This window comes from Oncorhynchus gorbuscha, linkage group LG07, assembly GCF_021184085.1.
Source record: "Oncorhynchus gorbuscha isolate QuinsamMale2020 ecotype Even-year linkage group LG07, OgorEven_v1.0, whole genome shotgun sequence".
Taxonomy (NCBI): domain Eukaryota; kingdom Metazoa; phylum Chordata; class Actinopteri; order Salmoniformes; family Salmonidae; genus Oncorhynchus; species Oncorhynchus gorbuscha.
Window position 1 is genome coordinate 34,212,431 of NC_060179.1, and position 10,065 is coordinate 34,222,495.

A 10,065-nucleotide genomic window follows, 5' to 3' on the forward strand; every position below is an offset into this window, starting at 1 on the left:
CCCATCGCTCTTAATTGAATTCAGTAGACATTATTGACATGGCAAGTTAAATTACTTATAGTTGAAATTGGAAGTTTACAGACACTCAGGTTGGAGTCATTAAAACTTGTTTTTTAACCACTCCACAAACTATAGTTTTTGCAAGTTGGTTAGGACATCTACTTTGTGCATAAGTAATTTTTCCAACAATTGTTTACAGACAGATTATTTCACTGTATCATAATTCCAGTGGGTCAGAAGATAACATCACTAAGTTGACTGTGCCTTTAAACAGCTTGTAAAATAAAAAAATGATGTCATGGCTTTAGAAGCTTCTGATACGCTAATTGACATAATTTGAGTCAATTGGGGGTGTACCTGTGGATGTATTTCAAGGCCTACCTTCAAACTAAGTGCCTCTTTGCTTTACATCATGGGAAAATCAAAAGAAATCAGCCAAGACCTCAGAAAAAAAATTGTAGACCTCCACAAGTCTGGTTCATCCTTGGGAGCAATTTCCAAATGCCTGAAGGTACCACGTTCATCTGTACAAACAATAGTGCGCAAGTATAAACACCATGGGACCACGCAGCTGTCATACCGCTCAGGAAGGAGACCCGTTCTGTTTCTTAGAGATTAACCTACGTGGTCCAAAAAGTGCAAATCAATCCCAGAACAACAACAAAGGACCTTGTGAAGATGCTGGAGGAAACAGGAACAAAAGTATGTATATCCACAGTAGAAATGAGTCCTATATCGACATAACCTGAAAGGCTGCTCAGCAAGGAAGAAGCCACTGCTCCAAAACCGCCATAAAAAAGCCAGACTACAGTTTGCAACTGCACATGGGAACAGAGATCGTACCTTTTGGAGAAATGTCATCTGGTCTGATGAAACTAAAATAGAACTGTTTGGCCATAATGACCATCGTGATGTTTGGAGGAAGAAGGGGGAGGTGCAAGCTGAAGAACACCATCCCAACCGTGAAGCACAGGGGTGGCAGCATGATGTTGTGGGGGTGCTTTGCTGCAGAAGGGACTGGTGCACTTCACAAAATGGATGGCATCATGAGGCAGGAAAATTATGTGCATGTATTGAAGCAACATCTCAAGACGTCAGTCAGGAAGTTAAAGCTTGGTCGCAAATGGGTCTTTCAAATGGACAATGACCCCAAGCATACTTCCAAAGTTGTGGCAAAATGGCTAAAGGACAACAAAGTTGAGGTATTGGAGTGGCCATCACAAAGCCCTGACCTCAATCCTATAGCAAATTTGTGGGCAGAACTGAGAAAGTGTGCACGAGCAAGGAGGCCTACAAACCTGACTCAGTTACACCAGCTCTGTCAGGAGGAATAGGACTAAATTCACCCAATTTATTGTGGGAAGCTTGTGGAAGGCTACCTGAAACATTTGACCCAAGTTAAACAATTTAAAGACAATGCTACCAAATACTAATTGAGTATATGTAAACTTCTGACCCACTGGGAATGTGATGAAAGAAATAAAAGCTTAAATAAATCATTCTCTCTACAATTATTCTGACATTTCACCTTCTTAAAATAAATAAAGTGGTGATCCTGACTGACCTAAGACAGGGAATTTATATTGGGATTAAATGTCAGGAATTGTGAAAAACTGAGTTTAAATGTATTTGGCTAAGGTGTATGTAAACTTCCGACTTCAACTGTACATTGTCAAAGTATACATATAACAGCAATGGTGGGACCAACAGCAATAAGGCACAATAATAATAGTAGTAGTGGAAATGGTATTACCATTAACAGCAACTACAACAATTATTAATGAGAATAATAATATATTAAAGCAATAGTACTAGGCCATGACTGAAATGCCACCTGGTATGAAAGCCAAATCAAAATTGGGAATATTATTGACATTACATTTCACTTTTCATTGGCCGTCCCTCGGATTGTGGCAGGAGGACACACTTGGCTGCCAAAACGGCACATTTTGGCTTTTCACCCAATAAATATTAGATTTTTTTCATTATATTTTATAGCTTCAAATTCTTTGGACTGGATTAACATTTTGGGAAAGAAAGATTGTCTTAGATCTGAGTATTTGTCACAGTGTAATAGGAAATGTAGCTCTGTCTCTACCTCTCCCTGTACCTAATCAGTGTTTTTCTCAGTTTTCTGTCAGTCACAGTGGTCAGATATTCTGCCACCATGTACTGTCTGTTTCGAGCCTAATAGCATTGACGTTTACTTACATTTTTTTGTGGTGTCTTTCCAAAAGTTTATATATTTTTTATTTTTGCTTTGTAAATTATTTGGTTGTGCCAGAATGTCTGAGTGCTGTCCTGAGGCTCTATGGGGTTGGTTTGGGTTAGTGAACTGAGCCTCAGAACCAGCTAGCTGAGGGGACTCTTCTTCTCTTGTTTCATCTCTTGACATTGTAGGGCTGTGTGATGAAATGTTTCGGGAATGCTTGTTTTTAGATGCTTGCAACATTTGATTGCTCTTTTTTCTATTCAAATATTTTTTTAAATATATTTTTACATTTCACCTTTATTTAACCAGGTAGGCAAGTTGAGAACAAGTTCTCATTTACAATAGCGACCTGGCTAAGATAAAGCAAAGCAGTTCGACACATACAACGACACAGAGTTACACATGGAGTTAAACAAACATACAGTCAATAATACAGTATAAACAAGTCTATATACGATGTGAGCAAATGAGGTGAGATAAGGGAGGTAAAGGCAACAAAAAGGCCATGGTGGCAAAGTAAATACAAAAATAGCAAGTAAAACACTTGGAATGGTTGATTTGCAGTGGAAGAATGTGCAAAGTAGAAATCAATGGGGTCAAATCAATAGAAATCAATGGGGTGCAAAGGAGCAAAATAAATTAAATACAGTAGGGAAAGAGGTAGTTGTTTGGGCTAAATTGCTCTTTGTTGGGCATCTCCGGCGCGGCCCACGCTTGGATTGCGTCCTACCTGACAGGTCGCTCCTACCAGGTGGCGTGGCGAGAATCTGTCTCCTCACCACGCGCTCTCACCACGGGTGTCCCCCAGGGCTCTGTTCTTGGCCCTCTCCTATTCTCGCTATACACCAAGTCACCTGGCTCTGTCATAACCTCACATGGTCTCTCTTATCATTGCTATGCAGACGACACACAATTAATCTTCTCCTTTCCCCCTTCTGATGACCAGGTGGTGAATCGCATCTCTGCATGTCTGGCAGACATATCAGTGTGGATGACGGATCACCACCTCAAGCTGAACCTCGGCAAGACGGAGCTGCTCTTCCTCCCGGGGAAGGACTGCCCGTTCCATGATCTCGCCATCACGGTTGACAACTCCATTGTGTCCTCCTCCCAGAGCGCCAAGAACCTTGGCGTGATCCTGGACAACACCCTGTCGTTCTCAACCAACATCAAGGCGGTGGCCCGTTCCTGTAGGTTCATGCTCTACAACATCCGCAGAGTACGACCCTGCCTCACACAGGAAGTGGCGCAGGTCCTAATCCAGGCACTTGTCATCTCCCGTCTGGATTACTGCAACTCGCTGTTGGCTGGGCTCCCTGCCTGTGCCATTAAACCCCTTCAGCTCATCCAGAACGCCGCAGCCCGTCTGGTGTTCAACCTTCCCAAGTTCTCTCACGTCACCCCGCTCCTCCGTTCTCTCCACTGGCTTCCAGTTGAAGCTCGCATCCGCTACAAGACCATGGTGCTTGCCTACGGAGCTGTGAGGGGAACGGCACCTCAGTACCTCCAGGCTCTGATCAGGCCCTACACCCAAACAAGGGCACTGCGTTCATCCACCTCTGGCCTGCTCGCCTCCCTACCACTGAGGAAGTACAGCTCCCGCTCAGCCCAGTCAAAACTGTTCGCTGCCCTGGCCCCCCAATGGTGGAACAAACTCCCTCACGACGCCAGGACAGCGGAGTCAATCACCACCTTCCGGAGACACCTGAAACCCCACCTCTTTAAGGAATACCTAGGATAGGATAAGTAATCCCTCTCACCCCCCCCCTAAGTTTTAGATGCACTATTGTTAAGTGACTGTCCCACTGGATGTCATAAGGTGAATGCACCAATTTGTAAGTCGCTCTGGATAAGAGCGTCTGCTAAATGACTTAAATGTAAAATGTAATGTAATGTAAATTATAGGTGGGCTATGTACAGGTGCAGTAATCTGTGAGCTGCTCTGACAGTTGGTGCTTAAAGCTAGTGAGGGAGATAAGTGTTTCCAGTTTCAAAGATTTTTATAGTTAGTTCCAGAATAAGGAGGGGATATTGGCCCAATTCTGCTCTACATGTGTTATTTTGAGTTTTTCTTTGCACTTGCAATACAGTCTTGCAAAACTCTGCATGCAGTACTTCGATTGGCTGTTTGTCTCATTTGGTAAATTCATTATTAGAGAATGGACCCCATTCTTCGCTGCCATATAGACCAATTGGTTCTATAACTGATTGGAAAATCTAGCCAGATTCTAATTGGAGTTTTGATTGTAATGTTCCTTTTAATAATAATAATATAATATATGCCATTTAGCAGACGCTTTTATCCAAAGCGACTTACAGTCATGTGTGCATACATTCTACATATGGGTGGTCCCGGGGATCGAACCCACTACCCTGGCGTTACAAGCGCCATGCTCTACCAACTGAGCTACAGAAGAATGGCATAGAATGCTCTTCTTGCTTTGTCTCTCAGCTCGTACACGGCCATGTGAAACCTGTGCTGCTATTTAGTCCTAGATACGCATGTGTAGTTTTTACCATGTTTTAATAGAACCGTGTCCAAATATAATTTATATTAGTGATCCTGATTTCCGGACATCTTTTGGAATATCATTATATTCGTTATTTTTTAGGTTAACGGTCAGAGCCCAGGTCCGACAGAACCTGTGCACGTGATCTAGATGCTGCTTTAATAGCTACTTAGTGGGAAACGGCAGCACCAGGTCATCTGCGATACAGCAGACACAAGATTTCAGTGTTGTCAGTTGAGACCAGGTGCTGCAGATTCTTCAAATGTTTTTGCCAATTCATTAATGTAGATGTTTAAATAGTGTTGGACTTATTGAGCAGCCTTTGAGAGAATAAGTATGTTTGCTAGTTGCCAATTTTAACTGCACATTTGTTTATTTATTTATTTATTTATTTCACCTTTATTTAACCAGGTAGGCAAGTTGAGAACAAGTTCTCATTTACAATTGCGACCTGGCCAAGATAAAGCAAAGCAGTTCGACAGATACAACGACACAGAGTTACACATGGAGTAAAACAAACATACAGTCAATAATACAGTATAAACAAGTCTATATATAATGTGTGTTTATAGTGTACATTGATTTAATAACATACGTTTTCCCTCCAATACCACTTTCTATTAGTTTTTATTACAAAAAGACCTTTGTGCCAAATTGAATCAAATGCTTTCTTGAAGTCTACAAAACATGAGTAGATTTTGCCTTTGTTTTGGTTTAGTGTGTTTGTCAATTATAGTGTGTTGGGTATATACAGTGGGGCAAAAAAGTATTTTGTCAGCCACCAGTTGTGCAAGTTCTCCTACTTAAAAAGATGAGAGAGTCCTGTAATTTTCATCATAGGTACACTTCGACTATGACAGACAAGATGAGAGAGAAAAAAATCCAGAAAATCACATTGTAGTATTTTTTATTAATTAATTTGCAAATTATGGTGGAAAATAGGTATTTGATCAATAACAAAAGTTTGTCTCAATACTTTGTTATATACCCTTTGTTGACAATGACAGAGGTCAAACGTTTTCTGTAAGTCTTCACAAGGTTTTCACACACTGTTGCTGGTATTTTGGCCCATTCCTCCATGCAGATCTCCTCTAGAGCAGTGATGTTTTGGAGCTGTTGCTGGGCAACACGGACTTTCAACTCCCTCCAAAGATTTTCTATGGGGTTGAGATCTGGAGTGACTAGGCCACTGCAGGACCTTGAAATGCTTCTTCCAAAGCCACTCCTTCGTTGCCCGGGCGGTGTGTTTGGGATCATTGTCATGCATAAAGACCCAGCCACGTTTCATCTTCAATGCCCTTGCTGATGGAAGGAAGTTTTCACTCAAAATCTCACGATACATGGCCCCATTCATTCTTTCCTTTTCACGGATCAGTTGTCCTGGTCCCTTTGCAGAAAAACAGCCCCAAAGCATGATGTTTCCACCCCCATGCTTCACAGTAGGTATGGTGTTCTTTGGATTCAACTCAGCATTCTTTGTCCTCCAAACACGACGAGTTGAGTTTTTACCAAAAAGTTATATTTTGGTTTCATCTGAGCATATGACATTCTCCCAATCTTCTTCTGGATCATCCAAATGCTCTCTAGCAAACTTCAGACGGGCCTGGACATGTACTGGCTTAAGCAGGGGGACACATCTGGCACTGCAAGATTTGAGTCCCTGGCGGCGTAGTGTGTTACTGATGGTAGGGTTTGTTACTTTGGTCCCAGCTCTCTGTAGGTCATTCACTAGGACCCCCGTGTGGTTCTGGGATTTTTGCTCACCGTTCTTGTGATCATTTTGACCCCTCTGGGTGTGATCTTGCGTGGAGCCCCAGATCAAGGGAGATTATCAGTGGTCTTGTATGTCTTCGATTTCCTAATAATTGCTCCCACAGTTGATTTCTTCAAACCAAGCTGCTTACCTATTGCAGATTCAGTCTTCCCAGCCTGGTGCAGGTCTACAATTTTGTTTCTGGTGTTCTTTGACAGCTCTTTGGTCTTGGCCATAGTGGAGTTTGGAGTGTGACTGTTTGAGGTTGTGGACAGGTCTTTTATACTGATAACAAGTTCAAACAGGTGCCATTAATACAGGAAATGAGTGGAGGACAGAGGAGCCTCTTAAAGAATAAGTTACAGGTCTGTGAGAGCCAGAAATCTTGCTTGTTTGTAGGTGACCAAATACTTATTTTCCACCATAATTTGCAAATAAATTCATTAAAAATCCTACAATGTGATTTTCTGGAGAAAAAAAATCTAATTTTGTCTGTCATAGTTGAAGTGTACCTATGATGAAAATTACTGGCCTCTCATCTTTTTAAGTGGGAGAACTTGCACAATTGGTGGCTGACTAAATACATTTTTGCCCCACTGTATGTGGTCTGTTGTCCGGTAATTTGTCCAATTTGGCTTCTGCTCAGGATGTTGTGTTCATCAAGGAAATTACATAGTCTGCTATTTATGATACCGCAGAGAATTTTCCCCAAGTTGCCGTTTTCGCAAATTCCTCATGAATTATTTAGGTAAAATTTGTCTCGATTTTTATGGATTGGTGTGATCAATCCTTGGTTCCAAATATCAGGGAAAATACCTGCAGGATCATGTTGAAAAGTTTGAGTGTAGCCAATTATACATTTTAGTCTGTAAATGTAATAATTTCATTTGAAGAACCATCAGCACCACAGGCCTTTTGGGGTTGTGGAGTGTATCGTTTTTCTGATCATTCTCATTCTGATTCAATGATTTGTAATTTTTCTTGTATATCTTGTTGTTTTGGGCTCTTTGTTATATTGCTGTAGAGGTTTGCAAAGTGATTTCTCCACATATCATTTACATTACATTTAAGTCATTTAGCAGACGCTCTTATCCAGAGCGACTTACAAATTGGTGCATATCACCATTATGGATAGCCAATATCTCATGTGGTTTGTTTAATTTATTCCAATTCCCAGAAGTGGTTTGATTCTATGGATTCCTCAGTTCCTCAATTCCATCCAGCTAATTTCTAATGTGCTGTTCCTTTTTCTGTTCTTGGGGTGTGTTTGTATTGTTTCCCCATATTGAAGGTGTGTATTTCTGTTGTCTGGTGTTTTGTGTGTTTTGGATTAGATTTTTATTTATTTTTTATTTCACCTTTATTTAACCAGGTAGGCTAGTTGAGAACAAGTTCTCATTTGCAACTGCGACCTGGCCAAGATAAAGCATAGCAGTGTGAACAGACAACAGAGTTACACATGGAGTAAACAATTAACAAGTCAATAACACAGTAGAAAAAAGTCTATATACAATGTGTGCAAAAGGCATGAGGTAGGTGAATAATTACAATTTTGCAGATTAGCACTGGAGTGATAAATGATCAGATGGTCATGTACAGGTAGAGATATTGGTGTGCAAAAGAGCAGAAAAGTAAATAAATAAAAACAGTATAAAAACAGTATGGGAATGAGGTAGGTGAAGATGGGTGGGCTATTTACCAATAGACTATGTACAGCTGCAGCGATCGGTTAGCTGCTCAGATAGCTGATGTTTGAAGTTGGTGAGGGAGATAAAAGTCTCCAACTTCAGCGATTTTTGCAGTTCGTTCCAGTCACAGGCAGCAGAGTACTGGAATGAAAGGCGGTCAAATGAGGTGTTGGCTTTAGGGATGATCAGTGAGATACACCTGCTGGAGCGCGTGCTATGGATGGGTGTTGCCATCGTGACCAGTGAACTGAGATAAGGCGGAGCTTTACCTAGCATGGACTTGTAGATGACCTGGAGCCAGTGGGTCTGGCGACGAATATGTAGCGAGGGCCAGCCGACTAGAGCACACAAGTCGCAGTGGTGGGTGGTATAAGGTGCTTTAGTGACAAAACGGATGGCACTGTGATAGACTGCATCCAGTTTGCTGAGTAGAGTGTTGGAAGCCATTTTGTAGATGACATCGCCAAAGTCAAGGATCGGTAGGATAGTCAGTTTTACGAGGGTAAGCTTGGCGGCGTGAGTGAAGGAGGCTTTGTTGCGGAATAGAAAGCCGACTCTTGATTTGATTTTAGATTGGAGATGTTTGATATGAGTCTGGAAGGAGAGTTTGCAGTCTAGCCAGACACCTGGGTACTTATAGATGTCCACATATTCAAGGTCGGAACCAAAGCATGCGGGTGCATTTGCATGCATTTTTTACTAGCGTTTAAGAGCAGTTGGAGGCCACAGAAGGAGTGTTGTATGGCATTGAAGCTCGTTTGGAGGTTAGATAGCACAGTGTCCAATGACGGGCCGAAAGTATATAGAATGGTGTCGTCTGCGAGAGGTGGATCAGGGAATCGCCCGCAGCAAGAGCAACATCATTGATATATACAGAGAAAAGAGTCGGCCTGAGAATTGAACCCTGTGGCACCCCCATAGAGACTGCCAGAGGACCGGACAGCATGCCCTCCGATTTGACACACTGAACTCTGTCTGCAAAGTAATTGGTGAACCAGGCAAGGCAGTCATCCGAAAAACCGAGGCTACTGAGTCTGCCGATAAGAATATGGTGATTGACAGAGTCGAAGGCCTTGGCAAGGTCGATGAAGACGGCTGCACAGTACTGTCTAGACGAGAGAGTAAGAGAGGGAGGGGGGGGAGAGAGGGATAAAAAGAGGGAAAGAACCTAATAAGAACCGACATGGGACACAGGGACAAGACAAACGGAACACAAAGGAAGAAATCTTTATCGATGGCGGTTATGATATTGTTTAGTACCTTGAGTGTGGCTGAGGTGCACCCGTGACCGGCTCGGAAACCAGATTGCACAGCGGAGAAGGTACAGTGGGATTCGAGATGGTCAGTGACCTGTTTGTTGACTTGGCTTTCGAAGACCTTAGATAGGCAGGGCAGGATGGATATAGGTCTGTAACAGTTTGGGTCCAGGGTGTCTCCCCCTTTGAAGAGGGGGATGACTGCGGCAGCTTTCCAATCCTTGGGGATCTCAGACGATATGAAAGATAGGTTGAACAGGCTGGTAATAGGGGTTGTGACAATGGCGGCAGATAGTTTCAGAAATAGAGGGTCCAGATTGTCAAACCCAGCTGATTTGTACGGGTCCAGGTTTTGCAGCTCTTTCAGAACATCTGCTATCTGGATATGGGTAAAGGAGAACCTGGAGAGGCTTGGGCGAGGAGCTGCGGGGGGGGCAGAGCTGTTGGCCAAGGTTGGAGTAGCCAGGCGGAAGGCGTGGCCAGCCATTGAGAAATGCTTATTGAAGTTTTCGATAATCATGGATTTATCGGTGGTGACCGTGTTACCTAGCCTCAGTGCAGTGGGCAGCTGGGAGGAGTTGCTCTTGTTCTCCATGGACTTCACAGTGTCCCAGAACTTTTTGGAGTTGGAGCTACAGGATGCAAA